Genomic DNA, 25,001 nt, shown 5'->3' with positions numbered 1-25,001 from the left:
TTTTGAAAATCATAACCATGTCACGTGAACGTGTACATATTCACGATAATTGATTGGTTTACACGCGCCTAAAGCATACTATCATTTTTTGAATATGTACGGCATTATTCAGTATAAAAGAAATGGGCCAGCTTATTCATCATGGGCCTCGTGTTCTAATTTTTGCCCATTTAACTCAACTAATGGTCTGTATACTCAAATAAATATCTAAAGCCCAACTATTTACAAGATCAAACACTAGCCCATTAATATGAACGAATATTCATTCTTTAACTCTAAAAAAAATCAATTAAAATAAAATCTTGTTCAACTAATCTGCTTAGCAAATAACTTGAAACATACAAAGGAATCTGAAGCCATAGCAATTATAAGCAACGGTAATAAATTAAATGGCATAGAAAATCAATCATGAATTCCCATTTTTAGCATATAAACCAAGAACAATCTTTAGCAATTTGGACAAAATTACATGAGCTTTGCGTAAACTAAACAAACGTGCATTTGAGCTCTTAAACTAACAATCATCAACTAAGTAAATAACTAACAAGATCTTATAGGCATGTAAGTTAACAAAATTTGAAGAGAGAAAAATAAAAGATAAGAATGAACCTCAAATGCAATAAATTTTGCTCAATATTGAGAAGGCAAACTTGTACAATGGAGTATCCTTCTGCTATCCAAAGCGAAACCTCATCAACAGAACCCGAATCGAAAACTTCGTCGTAAAACTTTGAACGGCAACCTCGACTATCTTTGTGGTGGTTTAAGGTCTGATTGGCATTGTTTCTTGGACTGATTTTCGGAACTGTTTTGCAGGCGTTTTATGGCTTATTTTTGTGGGGTATTCGTTGGTATTTCAGCAGTGTCTCGCGGTCATTTCAGGGGAAAGAAAGCAGCCAGTTTATTGTAGTTTTAGGGTGCTTTGTTGGCTGAAAGAATGACTGATTCCTTGGTATTTGTAGGTGGTTACATGGCCGTTGAGGGGTGGGTTTTGGAGCTGCTACATGGTAGTGAAGATGGAGTACTCGAGCGGCTCTAATGGAGGAAATTACAGAGATGATTTTGTGTGAGCAAAAACCAAGATGATTGCTTAAGGTTTGCCTAGTTGTTCCTTTTTTTACTAAAATGTGTATGTGCCATATATAGAATGTGTGTGTGACAGATATATGGAAGTGGGAGTGTGAATGGGGGAAGTGGAGAAGGGACGTGAAAGGTGGATGAGAACTGGGATAGTTAGCTTAGTCAAATAAGATTTTTGAGATAAAGTTTGAGATAACAAACTTTATTATAATTTTTTTTTTAATGTAACTTCATTTTTGTTTACTTTTTTTTGTCTTTTATTTTACAAAGATAAATTAAATTAAAAAGATAAGAAGATAAACCAACATTTCTTACAATATAGGAAAACTAAATATTTACATGTACTTTAAATAATACTAAGATAAGATACCATAACTTACTTTTAAAATTCTAATTAGAAGAAAATTTTTTTTTTTTTAAAATAGATAAAATTTGTACTATAAGTATGTGACCATTTTTAAAAAAATATCAAGATTAGATCTAAAAGAAATATTTACACTAAAATAGTATAAAAATTCAGGTGTGATAAAAAATTAGTTGTTCACAGCATGCCCCTCTTTGCTTGGAAACATGAAGAGTTTTCAGGCAAAGAAAATGAACAAGGTGACTGATTTTTGACCTCACTGTTATTTAAAAAGGAAAAGAAGATAAAAGAAAGAGATGTGACCGAGCCTTGGTTTTAGGCAGCCTACATATCCTGGGTTATAAGGGAATCAGGTCATGTGTAGTTCAAGTGAAAGAAGAGTGATGGAGTATGCTCAGAGGGATAGTCGAGTGAAGTTCCGTTGAGGTTCCGATCCGTGGTTCCTACTATTACATCAAAATAAAAAGAAAATTACATACTCTTGAAAATCTAAGAGTTACAGAATTCCTATCTAAAAGTCATCTGGAGTCTAGTCTTGATTCTTGAGTTGCTTCTCCCATTGACTTTAGACTGAAACTTGATCCTCTCGATGCAACAAACTATGTAATATTCTCACAGCTTGTTCCTTGATCAGATGATAAGAGGATGGATCTTGAGACTCTATGTCTCCGCATGCATTATGTCAAAGCTTGTTGCGGCTGGTATTGAAATCAAACGTTCCACTTTCTTTGACAAGAGATGTAATCTTATTTTTGCACATCCAATCCGTACTTTTTAGAAAAACCTACAAGTCATCACAAATAAACAAAATGTACAAATATTTTCAGCCCCAGTTTGCACTAGAAAATTTTTGTGAGCTATTGAAAATACATAAAACTGTCTTTGCTATTGCACAATAAAGGATTGAAAAAGACACGAGTTTCTACCTTCTTTTTTTTTTTGAATAATATGGGATGTCGTACCCTATGTTAACACAAAGGAAGGCTGCCAGGGGAATGTAGTAACATGTGTTAACAATAAGATGAGGCTCGTGGCACTCTAGGATGCTACTAGGGAATGTCGTACCCTATGTTGGCAATAAAATGATGCTGGGGGCACTCTGAAATGCTACTAGAGAATGTCATACGCTATGTTGGCAATAAAAATGTAACCATGGGATGTAGTACCCTGTGTTTGGAAATAAGATGAGGCTCGTGGCTCTCTGAGATGCTACTAGGGAATGTCGTACCCTATGTTGGCACTAAAATGCAACCAGGGGATGTAATACCCTGTGTTTGGCAACAAGATGAGGCCCGTGGCTCTCTGAGATGCAAGTAGGGAATGTCGTACCCTATGTTGGCAATGAGAAATGTAACCAGGCGATGTAGTACCCTTTGTTGGGAATAAGGTGAGGCTCGTGGCCCTCGGGATGCTACTAGGGAATGTCGTACCCTATGTTTGCAATAAAAATGAGGCTCGTAGCACTTTGAGATGTTACTGGGAATGTCGTACCCTATGTTGGCAGAAAGTAATGCAATCAGGGGATGTAGTACCCTGTGTTGGTGATAAGATGAGGCTCGTGGCACTCTGGAATGCTACTAGGGAATGTCGTACCCTGTGTTAGAAATAAAATGAGGCTCGTGGCACTCTGTTATGCTACTAGGGAATGGCGTACCTTATGTAGGCAATAAATAATGCATCCAGGGGATGTAGTACCCTGTATTGAAGATAGAGTATTGATTCCCTAAAATTAAACTAAAAATAACATGATTATATGTATATTGGAAGAAAAACAAGGATTTTGAGAACTTCTCTTGGTGGGGTTCGTCCCTTCACGAACTGTTTCCTAAAACTGTTCAGTTCCTGTTTTGAACAAAGAAAGATTCGTTAGTTTTAAAATGGTGGTCAGTTTGTGGCCTTGATTTCTTGAGTGACTTGACCTTGCGTCCATTACACTTGTTAGAAAAACTAACTCAGTCGATGGTCGTACAAATTGCCGGGAGATTCTATCCTTACTTTCTGGAGATCTTCTTTTTCAGCATCGAAACCTGACTATTTTGTGCCTATCACCATTTCTATTTGTGGTGCAAACAACATTGCTCCCAAAAATCTTTTAACTGAGTAACTTTTGTTGACCCTTGGAACATTGTTCAGTCCTTCCAGCCTTTTGCTCGTCAAGGAAAATCGCAGATGGCTTTATGCCTTTGCCCATACGGTTTATGCCCAGCAATCTTTGCTTTATATAACGGGGAAACTGTAACTAATTTTGTGGCCTTTTCTTTGCTTTGCTTTGACAAAATTAGACTGAAAGTGTCTCAAGAATGTAATGCGAAAGAAAACAAGAAAGTGAACTAACAGGTATTACGACTTAATCAAAAAGTTTCCCTTTCAGGGGAAAAAAAAGGACTTATCTGGAGGAATATGCTGACTTCAATGAACATGACATGCATTTTGGACTGGATGCCCGATCCGTTTGAACCGTCTAATTCTCGAAATCTGTTGTAAACTTCACTTTGAAACTGAGTTCTTTGTCTTAACCATCCTTGTGCCAAGATATATGAAGACCTAAATCGATCAATGATGCCCTTTGTGGGTTTTCACCAATTGACCTCTCTCATTTGTCTTTCTCTCAACTCACCATTGGATTATAGTGCCCGTGAGGGTTTTCACCAATAAGACTCTCTCATTTATTTTTCTCTTTATACAATGCTTGAGGCATCACCCATAGTATACTGACTTAGCATTCTAGAAAGTTGATCAGAAGGTCTTAGCAAGGAAAGGTAAAAAAAACTATTCAACTGAATTACAATTTTTGGAACCATTTTGATGGACCAACTATCGAAAATAAAATAAAACCATGCCCCAGTTTCTTTGAATACTGGAGAAATGTGGATTTTTGTTTTGGTGTGACCGAACCCCAGAGTGAGGCTACCTACGTATCCTTTCGGAATCAGGTCAGACGTAGTTCAATTAACATGAACTTGTTTTGACTTTTTTTTTACATTGGTTCCAAAAGAGGGGAAAACAAAGAAATATAAACAAGGCTTGAAAGGGATAACTAGGGTTGACAAGTGTTTGGGTAGCGAGAATGATTGCCTTTTGTCATCCCAACCTGAAAATGCTAAATATAAGAATGCCCCAACAGAGCCATGTCATACATAATATCTCTTTGACCGCATCTGTGTTGATGGATATATCAGTCACCTTTCCTTCTATATCTGCCAAGTGTAGAGCTCCTTTTGACAATACTTTCTTGACGAGGTAAGGACCTTGCCAATTTGGGTTGAACTTTCCTTTTGCTTCTTCCTGGTGCGGAAAGATACGTTTCAAAACAAGTTGTCCTACCTCGAATTGTCTTGGACGCACTTTCTTATTGTAAGCGCGTGCCATTCTTTGTTAGTATAACTGACCAAAACAAATTACCGCCAAACGCTTTTCATCAATCAAATTCAACTATTCCAATTGGGACTTCACCCATTCAGTATCCTCAATCCCTGCTTCAACAATGATTCGGAGAGAGGGAACCTGAATTTCAGCAAGTATGACCACTTCAGTTCCATAAACCAATAAGTAGGGCATTGCGCCAACTGATGTACAGACAGTTATCCGGTATCCCAAAAGAGCAAAAGAAAGTTTCTTGTGCCATTGTCTAGACCCTTGGATCATCTTCCTAAGAATCTTCTTGATATTCTTATTCGCAGCTTCAATAGCTCCATTAGCTTTGGGACGGTAAGGAGTAGAATTGCGATGCTCAATTTTAAATTGTTCACATATCTCATTCATCAGATGACTATTCAAATTAGCAGCATTATTTGTAATAATGGTTTTTGGAATACCGAAACGACAGATGATGTTGGAGTGAACAAAGTCTACTACTGCTTACTTGGAAACTGCTTTCAATGTACTAGCTTCCACCCATTTGGTGAAGTAATCAATTGCAACCAAGATGAATCTGTGCCCATTTGAAGCTTTTGGCTCGATTGGGCCAATGACGTCCATTACCCAAGCAACAAAAGGCTAAGGAGCCGACATAGGATACAATTCTGAAGGTGGTGAGTGAATCAAATCACTGTAAATCTGACACTGGTGGCACTTGCGAACAAAACGAAAACAATCTCGTTCCATAGTAAGCCAATAATATCCTGCCCGACGGATTTTCTTTGCTAGAACATATCCATTCATGTGCGGACCACAAACTCCCGAATGCACCTCATTCATAATCATTTTAGCTTCTTTGGCATCCACACATCTCAACAAATTCAAATCCAGAGTCCTTTTGTATAGGATTTCCCCACTCAAAAAGAAACCATTAGAGAGTCGCCTAATAGTTCTCTTTTGATCCCTATTAGCATGTTCCGGATATTCTCTTATTTTCAGAAACTATTTAATATCACGATACCATGGTTCACCATCTAGTTCTGCTTGAATTGTATTGCAATAACCATGTTGATACCGAATTTCAATTTCTAATGGGTCAATGTGAGTATTACCCGGATATGGAAGCATTAAGGCTAGGGTGGCCAAGGCATCATCTAATTCATTGTGAAACCTGGTAATGTACCTGAATTCGATGGACTTGAATCTTTTGCTAAGACCCTCCACACATTGTCTATATGGAATGAGCTTGATGTCTCGAGTCTCCCAATCACCTTGAGCCTGCCGAATAAGCAAATCTGAATCTCCCATCACCAACAGTTCATGCACATTTAGATTTATTGCCATGTTCAGACCCATGATGCAAGCTTCATATTCAACTGTGTTGTTTGTACAGAAAAAATGAAGTCGTGCCATAGCAGGGTAATGTTGCCCAGTAGGTGATACCATAATTGTCCCAATCCCTACGCCTTTGATGTTGACAACCCCATCAAAGTATAGTTTCCAAATTTGACTGTCATCTTGGACTACTTCTTCAACTAAATTAACCTCTTCATCTGGGAAATATGTGTTCAACGATTCATACTCATCATCAACCGGGTTTTCTGCCAGATGATCAGCCAAAGCTTGTGCCTTCATGGCAGTGTGAGTGATATAAACAATATAAAACTCTGTGAGCAAGATTTGCCACTTTGCCAATTTGCTTGTTGGTATCGGCTTCTGAAAGATGTACTTCAGGGGATCCATTTGGGATATGAGATAAGTTGTATAGGCCAAAAGATAATGCCTAAGCTTCTGGGCGACCCAGGTTAAGGCGCAACATATCCTTTCCAAAAGAGTGTATTTGGCCTCATAAGTGGTGAACTTTTTGCTCAAATAATATATTGCTTGTTCCCTTTTGCCTGTGGCATCATGTTGACCCAGAACACAACCAAAGGAACTAATCATTACTGACAGATATAAAAACAGAGGCCTATCAGGTTCCGGTGGGACCAAAACAAGGGGATTTGACAAATATTCCTTGATCTTATCAAAAGCTTCTTGGCACTCATCTATCCACTTTATAGCGGCGTTCTTTTTCACCAACTTAAAAATAGGCTCACATGTGGTTGTAAGCTGCAAGATGAACCTGCTAATGTAATTCAACCTCCCGAGTAAACTCATGACTTCTGTTTTGTTCTTTGGGGGAGGTAGCTCTCGAATGGTCTTTATCTTGGAGGGATCTAACTCAATGCTTCTTCGACTAACTATAAAACCCAAAAGCTTCCCAGAAGGAACTCCAAATGGACATTTGGCTGGATTGAGTTTGAGATTGTACCTTCGTAGCCTTTCAAAGAACTCTTTCAAGTCTTGCACATGGTAAGCTTGTGTTCTCGACTTAATGATCACATTATCAACGTACACTTCAATATCTTTATGCATCATGTCATGGAATATGGTAGTCATGGCTCTCATCTAAGTTGCCCCTGCATTCTTTAAACCGAATGGCATGACCCTATAACAATAAGTTCCCCATGGAGTTGTAAAGGCGGTCTTTTCTGCATCTTCTTTATCCATCAGAATTTGGTGATATCCGGCATAACAATCCACAAAAGATTGGATTTCATGTTTAGCACAATTATCAACAAGGATATGAATGTTGGGTAAAGGAAAGTTGTCCTTTGGACTTGCTTTGTTTAAATCCCTATAGTCAACACAAACTCTGATTTTCCCATCCTTCTTTGGCACTGGCACAACATTTGCTAACCATGTAGTGTATCGAATGACCCTGATCACTTTTGCACTTAGTTGCTTCGTGATTTCTTCTTTAATCTTATCACTCATGTCTGTCTTAAACTTCCTTTGTTTTTGTTGGATTGGTGGAAAATTAGGATGTGCGGGAAGCTTATGGACCACTAAATCGGCACTCAAACCCGACATGTCATCATACGACCAAGCAAATACATCTCTGTACTCGAACAAAACTTGAATTATGGCATCTCTCATCTTTTGTTCAATATGAATGCTTATTTTTGTTTCTCTGGTTTCTTCAGGACTTCCCAGGTTAATTGCCTCAGTTTCATTTAAGTTAGGCTTAGGCTTAGGCTTATTCTCAAATTGATCCAATTCCCTTTTTATTTCATTAAAATCCTCATCTTCGTCATACTCAACTTCTTGATTCATTATTTCGAGATTAGACAGCTTTTTAAGATCTGGGCATAAATTCTGCGTGCATGTCATGTTTTTAAAGCTAGCATTATCGAAACTGGAAATGATAAGAAATGAACAAAAATTAGGGAAATAAAAAGATAGAATTTTACTACGAAAATGGAACTTCATTACATTGAATTTGAAAGGATAAAGGGGTTAACATCATAGCAGAGCAATTAAACTAAAATATCTGGATTACAACCCTTAAAATAATCCAAATATAGAAAAAACAACAAAACAGGCTACCAAGACTCCTTCCCGATGGGAAGAGGAGTTGCTTCCCAGTTGCTGAGCGAGGTATCTGGACCAATCAGCTGAACACTTGCACGGCTAGGGCCCTCCCCAACTTGAACCATATTGATCTCATAGAATATCTCCTTGAGACCCTGGCAAACTCCATCAATGTCATCCTGAGTAGAAGGATTTTGGACTTCTTCAAATTGTGGCTTGACAAAAGAGTAGGCAATGTGAGGGATTGGTTTGGACAGATTCCAACCATTTTTTTTGCGGGGCTTGGCTCTGTCTATGTCAGCTGATGTTGGTTTAAAGCCTAAGCCAAAGGTATCTTTCTTCAAAAAGGGAGCAATGGAGTTCACAATTACTTACAGAGAGGATCCCAATCCTTTTCCTGCTTCATAGCCGTTCCTCAACATCAGTGAAGCTACCATCATAGATGTGGTTGAAAGATGGGGATGCGGAATTGGTTTTCCTTCTTCCACTTGGTCTACCTCAATCACCTCAAATGCTTGATATATGATGGATTCACATCCTTCATTGGCCTCGATATATGTAATGGACGGGTCTTTATTGACGGATGATTCGTCCTCCCCATGAACAATAATTTCTTGCCCGTCACACTCGAATTTGACCATTTGATGTAGGGTGGATGGTATAGCTCTGGCCAAATGGATCCATGACCTTCCCAAAAGAAAATTATAGGAAGTTTCCATATCTAACACTTGAAAGACAATGTTAAAATCAACCGGGCCGATTGTCATGGTGAGTTCGATTTCCCCAATAGTGTCTCTTTTTGAACCATCAAAAGCTTTGATGCTCACATTACTAGTATGAATTCTATTAGTGTCACTGTTCAGCTGCTGTAGAGTAGAAAGAGGACACACATCTACACTTGAGCCTCCGTCAATCATGACTCCTTTTACGTAGTGCCCTTCACATTTAACCATAAGATGCAAAGCTCTATTGTGGCCAGCCCCTTCCTCAGGCAAATCATCATCGCTGAAAATAATTCTATTTACTTCAAAGAATCTTTTAGCCATTTTTTCTAGCTGATTCACCGTTGTCTTTTTTGAGACATATGCCTCATTCAGAGTTTTGATCAAGACACGACGATGCTCTTCTGAATGCAAAAGCAGAGATAACAAAGATATCTGAGCAGGAGTTTTCATTAGTTGGTCAATGATTGAGTAGTCTTGCATTTTCACCTTCTTAAGGAATTCCTCCGCTTCTTTTTTTGCAACGAGTTCTTTCACTGGCAAGTGACTTTCCCTGGCTTGCTTAGCTTTTCACAACTCCTCTGGTGAATAACACCTTCCAGAGCGGGTCAAGCCCCCCATTTCATCTGTTTCTTCAACTATCTCTTTTCCTTTGTATGTCATGACAGTCTTGTTATAATTCCAGGGAATAACTTTTGTGTTTGTCACTAGGAGTTGGGCAACAGGTCGGATCATGACTGGCTCTGTTATATTTCTCAAACCATTATTCAGAATGATCTTTTGAATGCCCCCAGGGATGTAAAGTTTTGGCCCACCCAATTGAACCTCAACCTTTTTTGTGCTTCCAGGAACATAGAGAATCGTTTTTTCAGAACCTGCCAAGTTCAAACTAGAACTCACACCCTACACAATCAACGGTGCCAATTGCGGCGGGCTCACTATCACTTTTGGTTCTGGCCCTATGGTTGTAACAACCATCTCTGTCTTGCCAGACTTCTTATAATCCCAATCATCACAAATCATCCCAAATAAATGTGTATTATTATGAGTTGGGAGCGGATTGTTTGTGATATTAGGAGTATCCTCATTGTTTGTTACTACAATTGCCTTTGCTTCAATCAAATTTTCAATGGCTTTCTTTAATGTCCAACAATTTTTGGTACTATGCCCTTGGGTGTTAGAGTGATACTCACATCTTGCATTTGAGTCAAAACCTTTTGAATTTGGATTGACATAACGCGGCATTATAGGTTCAATCAACTTCAACTGCATCAACTTTCGAAATAGGCTTGTATACGATTCCCCAACTGGGGTGAACTCTTTCTTTGGCTCCTGTTCTCTCACATATTCTTATCGGGGACGAGGATTATATGTTGCCTGAAAATTCAGCCGGAGTTGACGGGAGCCTTGTGGAATCGGTGGCCGCCATTGTTGGTGATTGGGAGGCCTAGCATAAGCTTGAGCATTAAACACTGTGTATTATTGCAGGGGAACTGAGTATCGGGGACCTTGAGGCGGATAATAATGTTGAGGCGAATTGGATTGTCCTTGTTGTAATTGCACGTAAGAAGGATCTATTCCTCTTTGAACTCCCCCGAACCCAGATGCCATCATGGATCCTTCCTCCTTCTTTTTCCAATTTCTGAAACTGCCTGACCCTCACAATTTTGCCTGACTTCATGCCATTCTCAACTATTTAACCAATCTTAATCGCCTCAGCGAAAGGTTTACCAATGGCGGCAAATATGTAATGGAGGTAATCAGGATCCTGAGCTTGGAGAAAATAGTCAATCATTTCTGCCTCTTTCATTGGTGGTTTGACCCTAGCAACCTGCTCTCTCCACTTGATTGCATATTCTCTGAAGCTTTCTGTTGGTTTCTTCTTTATGTTTACGAGAGAGGAGCGGTCTGGCACTATATCAATATTATACTAAAACTGTTGGACAAAATCTTGAGCCATGTCATTCCAAAGTGCCAGTGAGAGATGTCTTGATCTATGAACCACTCTAAAGCAATTCCTGTCAAACTTTCCCCAAAATAAGCCATGAGCAATTCTTCTTTGCCTCCCGCTCCCCTTAATTGGTTACAATACCTCTTCAAATGGGCAACGGGATCACCATGCCCATTATACTTGTGAAACTTTGGGGTCTTGAAGTCGGGTGTCGAATGAACATGGGGAAACATGCATAGATCATTAAACGAAACACTCTTGTGGCCCTCCAAACCCTGTATGTTTCTCATGGTTTGTTCCAAGCTCTTTATTTTTCTGGTCATTTCCTCTTGTTCCATATTCTTTTCCGGCTTTTCGATCTCAATTGGGAACACGTTATGAGGAGTATGCTTGTATGAATCTGGAACCTTGAAAGTCAGTTCTGGAGAGTAATGTTGGGCATTATGAGCATCCAGTTGTGGATCATTATTGGACTTTTGAGCAAGAGCCGGTTGAGGGACAATGAAAGTATGGACAATGGGTATAGTAGGTGGGTTATTTCTGAGGGGTGCGATTGGAGGACGTGGAATGGAGGTACTGGGGATAGTGGGAAGGTTAATGCTCGGACTGAATCCGGGTTGGTACAATGGGTTACTTGTTATGGAGATAGGCACTTGAGTGGCAGCTGACACATTATGAAGATTATTCGAAGGCCCTATGGGTAGTGAGGGCGGTGCTTGTCCATTCACCCAGGCTTGGTACATCTCTGCCAATTGTTGCTTCAACACTCTTACTTCTTCAACCAGTCCTGAACCTTGTTCAACCAATTGTCCATGGACATCATCATTATCTGACTCATTCTCACTGTTGTTTGCCATTCTACTTTTTCCTTTTGATCTCGTGTTGTAAGGGTGAGTCGCCAGTTTAAACCACAAACCAACCACCTCTATTTTACTTTATCTTTTAAAATGACAAACAACAAACGTGTTAGAGTTATGCATTTTACAGATATTAATCACACATTATATGTCATGCACCTAATGCCATTTTCATTTCTAAAATGATCTTGGAAGGCTTTATGCTTCATCCCGGCTTATTGATTTATTGGTTTATTTTCATCTTCAATTTAACGCTTTTTTTTCATTTGTTTTAGATTAATTATGGTTATGATCGTATCCGATAAGGATTGCCTACGTATCATAATGCCGCATGAATCAGACCATTACGTAGTTTAGGAAAAGAAATAATATTTTTTTTAACAAAACAAAATAATACAATAACAGAAATGACATTACATTGAAAATGACTTACCATACTCTAACAAGACTAAAAGACAGCGATTTTAAAGATTCAACAATGACTCAAACTAAAACATAACTACTACATGAAAAGTTCTAACAACTACGACTATATTTCAACTCCATAATCTTCTTGCTTTCAAACACTGGAACATCTGCTCATGGTGGGTCTTGCCCTGGTTGACCCCCTAATGTACGGTACATCCTTTCTAACTCTGCTGCAAGATGACGGGCAAAAGTAGATGCATGCTCCAAAAACTTCTCATAATCCATCCCTTGGCAGTTCACATAACTTTGAGCGGTATAAACAGCCAAATTATGGACTTGCTCTTTGAAGTACTGGAAATTCTGATCTCGATCTTGTAACTGCTACTGGCGAGCGGTGGCAATCTCCCTTATGTGGCCCTCACGATCTAAGGCTGACTCCAACTGAGCCCGAAGTCTAGCCTGCTCGAGTCTTGCCTGAGCCATCTCCCTATAAAAATCTACATGCTGGTATTCTCTATTGTACCTTCTCATTTCTTCCAACTGTGCATGGAGCTGAGCTTCGGAACGTACCCAATGGGCCTTCTCTCTCTCGAATTGAGCCCTCTCTTCTTCAAATTTTATTACTTGGCGATCCTTACTTGATTCGACCTTCTCATTTAGCTGTACGATCTTTTCCTTGGCTTTGTCCAACGCCTTTTCAGTCTTTGCCAAGAGGGAATCATAATCTTGCACCTTTTCCATTAGATTGGAAATAGTTCTCTGGTCTTTCCAACTTCTCACTAGCACTTCAGAGGCTTTCTTCATCTCTTTAAGTTGAGCACGAAGGGCTTCATTTTTGCGGATCAGACTCTTCTTTTCCCCTTCGGCATTTTGTTCTTGCAAGTCTTTCTCAAAATTGAGGTTTCTTAGCCTTTCTTCTAAGGCATGAATAGTTGTTTTGTATCCCTTTTCCCGTTCACCCCAGGCCAACCGTTCTTGGATTTTATCATCAATGGCTTGAACATGCGGCCTTTTTGTGGGCCTTTTGGGCTCTGGCACATCATCCATGCGAGACCTCTTCCCAAACCATATAGCATAACCTGGATCTACCTCACCTCTTGCAGGATTTGGCACCTGAGTATCATCTTTAAAGTAGCGACAACCATTCTAAATTTGCTGGATTAAAGCTTCGGGAGTGGGGCTTCGGGGTGTTGCGCAATCACTTGCACACTCAAATCTTCATCCTTAGGTACTACGTGGTACCTTCCTAGCTGTCTTAGAACTCTGTGTGGCGCATATGGCTGGACACTTCTCAAATCCAACAACAGCAAATAACTTTTTAGGGCTAACATGTGTATCACCTCTCCTACCGGGAGCCATCCCAAAGTCCACTCAATTTGACTTGCATTTAAAGATCTTAGGTGGGATATCCAGGCTTCCACCCCTTCTGGAGAGTTGTAATCTTTTACTCTTTCTTCGTAACTCTCAATGAAATTGTCCTTGCTTGGACCATAGCTCATGAACTTGGGGTGATGTCGGAGATGCTCAATCAACCACATTTGTAACAAAATATTGCACCCTTCGAAGAATTTTGCCCCAGACTTGCACAAAGTCAACGCCCGATAAATGTCTGATAGAATGATCGGAGCAAGATTGTGATGTTCTTTGGTAGTGAGGACCTATACAACCCTGGATATGCGGGTATCAATTGTCCGCTCCTCGTTTGGGAAGACCATAATTCCCAGAAATGCCACTATGAAGGCGAAGCGACGATGAATCTGCCATGTGTCTTTGTTCTGCTTGTTGTTAAGGCCCTTTTCATGCATTTCAAACCCATTTGGCTGCCCGAACCTAGAGTACAAGAAGTAGAAAGAACAACACCCTTAGACTACATTGGTCTTTCTAATTTGCTTACTGATGTTCAGAAGATCGAAGAATCGGTGTACAGAAAGAGCCCTCGGGAATATGAGCTCCTGGTTTCTCAAATCCCTTCCAAACCCGGAATATCCAGCTATCTCTTCTAAAGTGGGAGTTAGCTCAAAATCAGAGAAGTGAAAGACATTGTGAACAGGGTCCCAAAAAGTCACTAGTGCCTCAATCAAATCGTCCCGTGGTTTAATTTTCATAATATCTGTGAGGGTTCCCAGGTGCTTGGTGACCCATTTCTGACCATCTTCTCCTAAATCATACCACCACATCTGAAGCTGAAGTGGAGCCTTGTCTACAACTGTGAACAGTGTGTTTTGGACAGTACTCATTTTGTACCTGTTGGTGGTTAAGGTTAGGGTTGACAGTAGTCTCAAGAGACAGAACCAATGCACTCCTTTTGCAAACAATCTTTTGTAAATAACTCAATTTTAAGAAAAATCAACGAGAAGGGGGGCTATTTTTGCAATTGTGATCGAAGAAAGGGTGGTTATTTCCGCAACTATGGTCCCTTCTTGCTTTCAAGGATAGCTTTAGGGCTGGGGGTAGGGCATTATGGTAAAAGTGATTCCCAATTGACAGACACGTCCGTTCTTGCGAGAACAACCCTTCAACAATTTTGAAGATGTTCTAAGGCTATTCCGACAGGAACGATTTGGGATTAACTGAAGCTGGGTCTGCTTATTTGTTTTTTGATTAAAAAAAAACACTAGACACATTTCTTTTTTTTTTTTTAGTTATTTTATAAAAATGGAACCGAACCCTATGAAGGTTGCCTACGTATCTCACATCCGGTGAGAATCAGACTCGCATAGTTCATAAATATTTCAGGAATAGGATGACACTTTTTTTGAAAAATTCAGGCTTATATTTTTTGGGGTAAATACTGAGATTTTCGAAAACCGGGTAAATTTTCTCCCTCATATTTTCTTCTTTCTGGTTTTCCCTCAATATTTTTATATTTTTATTTTTATTTTAGAAACCGATCAACATGCACAAACCAAATCAAACATAATGCACAAGAAGCACATAAGATGCATCAGGATGGTCATGTAATTCTCAGGTACACCTGTCCTAGACAGACCCAACTCCTGTGTTGAGTCCCCAAAGTCAAATGCACATGATGCAAATAAATGTTCCTACTAGGGATCCGGCATGAGGCTATGTTATTCTAGGTTTAAACCTGGGGGTGTGTTCTAGACATGGCTTACCCAAGCGGACAACTCGAGCCGAGGTGGGAGTAATGTACCGGGAGCACGAAAGTCTACCCGGCCTAGTTACTGACCCAGCCTCGTTCTAATTGGTATGACTTCTAACAGAAAAGTGGGCCACGCGTACGTGTGCACCATAAATTCAGAAGACTCAGAAGGGAGGCGTAAGAAGACAATTTAATACAGTTCAAATAATATCAAAGCCGTAATTAGCACATTACGCCAAAAAACACAGTAATAACATCAAATCAATAAAGCCAAGTATATATCACATTACAAGCTCGAATTCTGAACCCTGAACCAGAGATTCTGGGTTCGATTCCCCAACAGAGTCGCCAGAGCTGTCACACCTCCTTTTTTCCCGGGGGAATGGTGCCAAAGATGTTTTTCCAATTTAAGTGACATTAATCAAAATGGGATTATTTATTAGATTCAGAGTCGCCACTTGGGATAAAATCTAGTGTCCCAAGTCACAGGTTTATTTTAAATCCCAAATCGAGGAAATTTGACTCTGTTTTACGGTCCGCGAACACAGAAGACCGGGTAAGGAATTCTGTTAACCCGAGAGAAGGTATGAGGCACTCTCGAATTCCGTGGTTTTAGCACGGTCGCTTTAATCATACCTGGATTAATTAAATTGTTTAATTAGTCATTTTAGAACCTATGTACATTTACCTTTTTACCACTTTTAATTGCTTGATTATTCGTAATTATAAAATTATCTTGAAACGAATCACGCGTACGTGTATTCGTTTTGTTTGTTGTGTCAAGAATCATGTCACGCGTACGTATACACAATTAATAACATTTTATTATTTTTAAGATTGTTTTGTCAAAGTCACGCGAACGCATACTTTGCCTTTAATTTTGAAAATCATAACCATGTCACGTGAACATGTACATATTCACGATAATTAATTGGTTTACACGCGCCTAAATCATACTATCATTTTTTGAATATGTACGGCATTATTCAGAATAAAAGAAATGGGCTAGCTTATTCATCATGGGCCTCGTGTTCTAATATTTACCCATTTAACTCAACTAATGGTCTGTATACTCAAATAAATATCTAAAGCCCAACTATTTGCAAGATCAAACACTAGCCCATTAATATGAACGAATATTCATTCTTTAATTCTAAAAATAATCAATTAAAATAAAATCTTATTCAACTAATCTGCTTAGCAAATAACTTGAAACATACAAAGGAATCTGAAGCCATAGCAATTATAAGCAACGGTAATAAACTAAATGGCATAGCAAATCAATCATGAATTCCCATTTTTAGCATATAAACCAAGAACAATCTTTAGCAATTTGGACAAAATTACATGAGCTTTGCGTAAACTAAACAAGCGTGCATTTGAGCTCTTAAACTAACAATCGTCAACTCAGTAAATAACTAACAAGATCTTATAGGCATGTAAGTTAACAAAATTTGAAGAGAGAAAAATAAAAGATAAGAATGAACCTCAAATGCAATAAACTTTGCTCAATATTGAGAAGGCAAACTTGTACAATGGAGTATCCTTCTGCTATCCAAAGCGAAACCTCATCATAGAACCCGGATCGGAAACTTCGTCGTAAAACTTTGAACGGCAACCTCGACTATCTTTGTTGTGGCTTAAGGTCTGATTGGCATTGGTTCTTGGACTGATTTTCGAAACTGTTTTGTAGGCGTTTTATGGCTTCTTTTTGTGGGGTATTCGTTGGTATTTCAGCAGTGTCTCACGGTCATTTCAGGGGGAAGAAAGCAGCCGGTTTATTGTAGTTTTGGCTGAAAGAACGACTGATTCCTTGGTATTTGTAGGTGGTTACATGGCCGTTGAGGGGTGGGTTTTGGAGCTGCTACATGGCAGTAAATATGGAGTACTCGAGCGGCTCTAATGGAGGAAATTACAGAGATAATTTTGTGTGAGCATAAACCAAGATGATTGCTTAAGGTTTGCCTAGAGATTCCTTTTTTTTACTAAAATGTGTATGTGCCATATATAGAATGTGTGTGTGACGGATATGTGGAAGTGGGAGTGTGAATGGGGAATTAGAGAAGGGACGTGAAAGGTGGATGAGAACTGGGATAGTTAGCTTAGTCAAATAAGATTTTTGAGATAAAGTTTGAGATAACAAACTTTATTATTATTATTATTATTATTAACGTAACTTCATTTTTGTTTACTTTTTTTTTTGTCTTTTATTTTACAAAGATAAATTAAATTAAAAAGATAAGAAGATAAACCAACATTTCTTACAATATAGGAAAACTAAATATTTACATGTACTTTAAATAATACTAAGATAAGATACCATAACTTACTTTTAAAATTCTAATTAGAAGAAAATAATTTTTTTTATTCTTTTTTAAAATAGATAAAATTTGTACTATAAGTATGTGACCATTTTTTTAAAAATATCAAGATTAGATCTAAAAGAAATATTTACACTAAAATAGTATAAAAATTCACGTGTGGTAAAAAATTAGTTGTTCACAGGAACTAGAATATTCCCCTAGTATAAAAATTCAGGTGTGGTAAAAAATTAGTTGTTCACAGGAAGAAGAAGGCGCAACATTTGATCTCTAGGCATGAGAAGCCACTATTTGAGCCAACATCTGTATTGCTCCCATAAGATCCCCCTCAGAAACATCGGGACCGGAAGCTGGGGCAGGAGGTGGAATTGGAGTATCGGTTGGAAGGATCATTGCACCCTCAGTAGGTGCAGGAACTGGCGCGCTCTGATCAGGTGTAGTGGAATCAGGCTATGTAGTAGTCGGGGGAATGTTCTTGTTACACCCCGTAAGTTTAACATCCTTGATACCGATATATATACATTTGATATGGTATTTTGAGTGGAATATTTTTGTAAAATAGTTTGAAAAAAATATATGATTGTATATAGTTATTAGTATTACTACTTTCGAATATGTTTTAAATTATACACATAATATGAGAAATTTTATGAGATTTTCTTTATTGTAAATATAGAAATTATTTTCTCACAAGAAAAGAAAGTTATCTTTTTACCAATTTAAGAATTAAGAGTATGAGAATATTTATTCTTTATATGAGATTAGGAAAATTATAAAGTTAAGAAAATATGTGTATTTTTATATGGATATTTTAATTAAATAATAGTGTATGTATTTATTTTATACCACATGACCATGATAGTAAGATGTATTATGTGTATTAAAAGTGAGTAGTATTTTAAGTAGCTTGGGATAATTTTTAATTATGTGGATAATTAGTTAATGGGAGATTAACTAGTTAATTAATAATTAGTGGATGATTAATTAGGATCTTGGATAAAGCCAAAAAAGAAGGCCTTAATGTGGCAGCCCCATATGGTCCATTAAGTGACTCATACACTAGGAAGCAAGGTGTAACATTGTTAGAGAATACAACAAAATATACACACACACTCCCATTTCTTCTTCTAATAGTTTTTTTCCATGTGTCGGACTTTCTCTTCTGTTCCGTCTTGAGCTTAAGTCGTTGCTTCATTTTCCAAATTCCAATTCATCCTATATTCTAGAAGCCTACAATGTCTAATACTAAAGCTGCATAACTCATTTTGCATTCTTTGGGAAGCTTGTGCTTGGCTACTTGGTATTTACCTTCTTTTGATGAAAGTTTAACTAAGCTATGCTGGGAACGAGTAGTTTTATGGTCCGGAATCTTCGTTATGTTTTTAACGAAGTTGTCATAATCTGTTGGGGAAGTTGATATTGATGTTTATTCTTGCAAGTCTACTTAATCTGGGTAAATGGGCGGTGAAGCTAGGAGTATCATGAGTTCATCGCATGTTTAAACTGCTTATTGAACACAGAGCTCATTAATATAAGGAAGTTTGCCTCAGGACTTGGTATAATCTCTTTCAAGAGAATCGGCTCAGGTATGTGAGGCTATCCCCTTCATTCTTTTGCACGACTCCGATTGTACATAATGTATTGAACGAGCTCCCAAAGATACTCTACTCTTAGAAGCTAGCAGTACTTACATTGCTACCCTTCTTATGAAACGATTGATATTGATGTTACTTCTCTTATTCTTATATTATCAATGTTGTTGGTAGTTCCTGATTCTTATAAGATTCTTGATGAAGAGTTAATCCTAATAACGTGCACGAAGAAAACCGACCTTACGTCACTCCGAAAGGTTCAAAATGTGATTCCAATGAGTCCAGCATGCATCATATATATGTATCTATTTTACTCTATCGAGCCGCGCTATAGTCGGCCGGGTACGGCACCTATTGTGCAACCACTGATCAGTTGGGTTTTACTGAGCTCCACGTGGCCGGGTACGATTCTACCGAGCCCTATGATTGCTGGGTACGTTTTACCGAGCCTATTATGGCCGGGTACGATATGATGATGGTGATGCCCATAAAGGCGTATGTTTTAAAAGTTTATGTATATATATGTATGCATCATGTATTTCATGTCAGTAGTCCTCAGAGGTACCCAGATGTCACAGGTTGCATATTCTCTATCCGTTGTTACATTACTGTTCTTACTTATACTTTCCTGCCTTACATACTCAGTACATTATTCGTACTAATATCCGTTTTATTTGTGGACGCTGCATGTCGTGCTGCAGGTCCTGATAGATGGGTAGAATCAGTTTGACGAGCCCTCATAGTAGACGAAATTGGCATTCAGCGAAGGATCAGTAAGACTCCACCTCATTCGGAGTGCAGCCGAGTCTATGAGTCATCGTGTCAGAGTTTTCTACAGACTTATGGGTACGTCGGTACCCTCTCCCACTTGATGTCAAATAATCTTAGAGGCTTTGTAGACAGAGGTTCATTTTGTACAGTATGTTAGAGGCCTTGATGGCCCATATGTATTTATGTTTTAAGAAAAAAATGTTTCTATGATACAGTGTTTTCCCACTTACGCTTGTACATTATGAGTTGTGGCCATGTTGGCCCATGTTAGTTACAAAAGGAATGCGTTCATCCAACTCGACCTATGTATGTTCTAGTTTTGGTCGAACGATCATGAGTTACAGAGTGGTTCACTCGGGCCAGCACGGCACCGGGTGCCAGCCACGCCTCCCCAGGTTTGGGACGTGACAAAGTGGTATCAGAGCGGGTCGTATCCAAGGAAGTCTATAAAGCCGTGCCTAGTAGAGTCTCACTTATGGGTGTGTTGCGCGCCACATTTATAATTGAGAGGCTATAGGGCATTTAGGAAATGTTACCCTTCTTTTGTTTCGAGATCGTGCCATAGAGCTGAGTCGTAAGAAGTCAGTATGAAGCTTTCGCAAGATTTTGTATGCACTAGAGGTGCAAGTATTACAGTAGAGATTTAATGCATAATGTGGTAGGAAGGTTATGAAAGAAACAAGAAGATACAATGCGAGATTGAAGGGTAAGTAAGGTAAATGTGAGGAAGATATGAGATACTCCAGTACAAAAGGTTGTTAATAGTCGAGACTTCGGATATAGTTATGGTTTTAGTTTAGTTTACAAAGGAGACCCTAGTGAAAAGTTTAAAAATCTCTAAGAGTTAACATTCGAGGACGAATGTTCTAAAGGGGGAAGGATGTTACACCCCGTAAGTTTAACATCCTTGATACCGATATATATACATTTGATATGGTATTTTGAGTTGAATATTTTTGTAAAATAGTTTGAAAAAAATATATGATTGTATATAGTTATTAGTATTACTACTTTCGAATATGTTTTAAATTATACACATAATATGAGAAAGTTTATTAGATTTCTTTATTGTAAATATAGAAAATATTTTCTCACAAGAAAAGAAAGTTATCTTTTTACCAATTTAAGAATTAAGAGTATGAGAATTTTTACTCTTTATATGAGATTAGAAAAATTATAAAGTTAAGAAAATATGTGTATTTTTATATGGATATTTTAATTAAATAATAGTGTATGTATTTATTTTATACCACATGACCATGATAGTAAAATGTATAATGTGTATTAAAAGTGAGTAGTATTTTAAGTAGCTTGGAATAATTTTTAATTATATGGGTAATTGGTTAATGAGAGATTAACTAGTTAATTAATAATTAGTGGATGATTAATTAGGATCTTGGATTAAGCCAAAAAAGAAGGCCTTAATGTGGCAGCCCCATATGGTCCATTAAGTGACTCATACACTAGGAAGCAAGGTGTAACATTGTTAGAGAATACAACAAAATATACACACACACACTCCCATTTCTTCTTCTAATAGTTTTTTTCCATGTGTCGGACTTTCTCTTCTGTTCCGTCTTGAGCTTAAGTCGTTGCTTCATTTTCCAAATTCCAACTCATCCTATATTCTAGAAGCCTACGATGTCTAATACCAAAGCTGCATAACTCATTTTGCATTCTTTGGGAAGCTTGTGCTTGGCTACTTGGTATTTACCTTCTTTTGATGAAAGTTGAACTAAGCTATGCTGGGAACGAGTAGTTTTATGGTCCGGAATCTTCGTTATGTTTTTAACGAAGTTGTCATAATCTGTTGGGGAAGTTGATATTGATGTTTATTCTTGCAAGTCTACTTAATCTGGGTAAATGGGCGGTGAAGCTAGGAGTATCATGAGTTCATCGCATGTTTAAACTGCTTATTGAACACACAGCTCGTTAATATAAGGAAGTTTGCCTCAGGATGTTACAACCCAAATTCGCGTACCTTAGATCACGCCGTAAGTTAGTCGACGTAAATCTAAGAATAAATTATCTTAAACGATATTATCTTTAAGATGATAAGAAGTTAATCCTATTGGTCTTAAACGATACAAGGGTGTATAAGAGTGGTTAACAAGTATTAGAAGTTAAACGAATCAAGGATGTTGTAACCCGTATTTTCGGATAACACTAGAGGTGATTAATTGTCCCAAGAGGTCATGTTTTAATGTATTTGAATCATATAATATCCGTATCATAAGTCTTGAAGTCAAGCGAGTGATGAAACAAAGTCGATAAAAGTTGTCGCAACTTACGTTTATAATTTTACTTAAACTTTAGGTCAAATGTTACTATATTTTTCTCCCAATATACTTGGAATTATGGGGTGATATACCTATCAAATGGAAAATCTATGAGTCTAGTTTCCAACGCATTAAACCGTTTGTCGATACGATCTCGGAATAGAGAGATATTCGCGTTTTCGTGAGAGTGCGCCAAGCAGCTCTCTATGGGGCCCACATAGGCGGTTTAAGACATATGGATATATATAAGATACTTCAACCCCGTTTTAAATCATTATTTTTCAGTATATTCAAACCTTAGAACCCTAAAAACACTCTCTCAAGGTTCTCTCATAATCCAAGACACAAACAAAGGGCAAACAACACAAATCAAGTGTCGGGAATCCCGTGGCGCTAGTAAGTTTCTTGTTCTTTTTGTTGTTGCTGATTTTTGTGTTGTTCCAGCTCGTGTGGAAAGTTTTTTTAAGTTTTTTATGTTCTGTAAATACTCCTTCAAGTTTTTAATATCAACCCTAGGTGATTTCAAGTCTTCTAAAGTAATTCTAGTGCCGAAAAACCCGAATTGATTGCTAGTTTCGCTTCCTTATTTTTGTGGCAGAATTGGAGAGATATTTCGTGGAAAATTAAGGTCAAATTGGAGTTGTTATTTATGTTTAAAGGTAAGGAACCTCTTACTCTAAATATATATTTAAGATTATCCAAGTTGCGGCTAAGTCGTTGAAGCTAGAACTTGTGAAATATATATCGAAAGGCTTGGTAGTAATGTTGTTGGTTGGTGGACTGTTTTGGGAGGCTCAATATGATTATTAATGATATTTTTTGGACTGTTTGGTGATTGTATTGACTTGTGTGAAGTCATATAAATAGGGGAGGTGCTGTCCGTTTCATCGTAAAATAGGTTGCGGTCGATACATAATAGTTACGACGCTTAAACGATAATGATAATGTCATTTCTCTTATTGTAGACTAAGGAGTCGTGACATTTGCATAGCTTGGGGTTGGACAGTATATACAAGGTATGTGAGGCTATCCCCTTCATTCTTTTGCATGACTCCGATTGTACATAATATAATGAACGAGCTCCCAAAGATACTCTACTCTTAGAAGCTAGCAGTACTTACATTGCTGCCCTTCTTATGAAACGATTGATATTGATGTTACTTCTCTTATTCTTATATTATCAATGTTGTTGGTAGTTCCTGATTCTTATAAGATTCTTGATGAAGAATTAATCCTAATAACGTGTACGAAGGATACCGACCTTACGTCACTCCGAAAGGTTCAAAATGTGATTCCAATGAGTCCAGCATGCATCATATATATGTATCTATTTTACTCTACCGAGCCACGCTATAGTCGGCCGGGTATGGCACCTATTGTGAAACCACTGATCAGTTGGGTTTTACCGAGCTCTACGTGGCCGGGTATGATTCTACCGAGCCCTATGATGGCCGGGTATATTTTACCGAGCCTATTACGGCCGGGTACGATATGATGATGGTGATGCCCACAAACGCGTATGTTTTAAAAGTTTATGTATATATATGTATGTATCATGTGTTTCATGTCAGTAGCCCTCAGCGGTACCCAAATGTCACAGATTATATATTCCCTATCCCTGTTTACATTACTGTTCTTACTTATGCTTTCCTGCCTTACATACTCAGTACTTTATTCGTACGGACGTCCCTTTTATTTGTGGACGCTGCATGTCGTGCTGCAGGTCCTGATAGACGGGTAGACGCAACTCCCCCACCACAGTAGGTTGTCCAGTTCAGCGGTTATTGGCGAGATCCCTTCTTCGGACTTGCCGTGGTCTTGGTATGCATTTTTGTTATAGACGTTATGGGTATTTCGGGGCCCTGTTCCGGCAATGTTGTAGAACTTATGTTCCTTTAGAGGCTCATAAATAGGTGTCGACTCATGGTAGCTCGTACCTTATATATAGTTTCTTGACAGTCTTGTCGTCCCATGTTATGTATGTTCATGATATTATCTTTCATTGTTGGATGTTCATGATCCATGTCTACCATTTATATTGATCTTGTCGGCCCTTAAAGATAATAAGGAAGGTTAGATAAAATGTACGTTGGTGATCGGCAAGTATGGCCCGGGTGCTAGTCATGACCCTCCAGTTGGGTCGTGACAAACATGGTATCAGAGCAAGTCTGTCCTAGGGCTTGTCTATGAGCCGTGTCTAGTAGAGTTTTGATTATGGATGTGTAGCACGCCATATTTATAATCAGGAGGCTACGTGACATCTAGGGTTGTAACCTTCTTCCTAAATCTAGATCGTGCGTAGAGGTGAGTCGTAAGTGTTCATATCTAATATTCACCTTGTTTTCTTTTAGCGATGCCTTCGACTAGGAAGCAAGCGATTAGTAAACGGCTTGATACAGTTGTGGGAGAGGGTAACATTCAGGTGCCTCCAGCCATAGCAGGCCAAAGTGAGCCTCAGAGTGAGATGCCGTCTCATACCTCTCTGTCTCCTCCAGAGGATATTAGGAGGCACCCAGTACATCCAGTTCCTCCGTCTGGCACTACAGACCACGATATGCGTAGTGCGGTGCACTTGTTGACTAGCTTGGTAGCTGCTCAGGCTCAGAGGCAGAATATCGGTGCTGCTGATAAACCGGTTAGTGCGAGAGTTCGTGATTTTATTAATCTAGACCCTCCAGTGTTTACCGGATCAGACCCCAAGGAGGACCCGCAAACATTTATTGATCAGGTTCATTGTACATTGTGGGTTATGCATGCTAGTGATACGGAGGCAGTAGAG

The 25,001-nt window shown here is 38.5% G+C and overlaps 1 long non-coding RNA gene across 1 annotated transcript; it reads left to right on the top strand.

The window, feature by feature from the left end:
• Positions 1 to 18,727: 18,727 nt before the first annotated feature.
• Positions 18,728 to 20,155, top strand: LOC142168751 (uncharacterized). Its single transcript, XR_012698707.1, has 2 exons — positions 18,728 to 19,166; positions 19,874 to 20,155. It is a non-coding gene; the product is annotated as an uncharacterized LOC142168751 (long non-coding RNA).
• Positions 20,156 to 25,001: the final 4,846 nt, after the last annotated feature.

This window comes from Nicotiana tabacum, chromosome 14 (genome assembly GCF_000715075.1).
Source record: "Nicotiana tabacum cultivar K326 chromosome 14, ASM71507v2, whole genome shotgun sequence".
Classification (NCBI taxonomy): domain Eukaryota; kingdom Viridiplantae; phylum Streptophyta; class Magnoliopsida; order Solanales; family Solanaceae; genus Nicotiana; species Nicotiana tabacum.
Note: the sequence above shows the minus strand (reverse complement) of the source record. Positions and strands in the feature narration are given on the sequence as shown.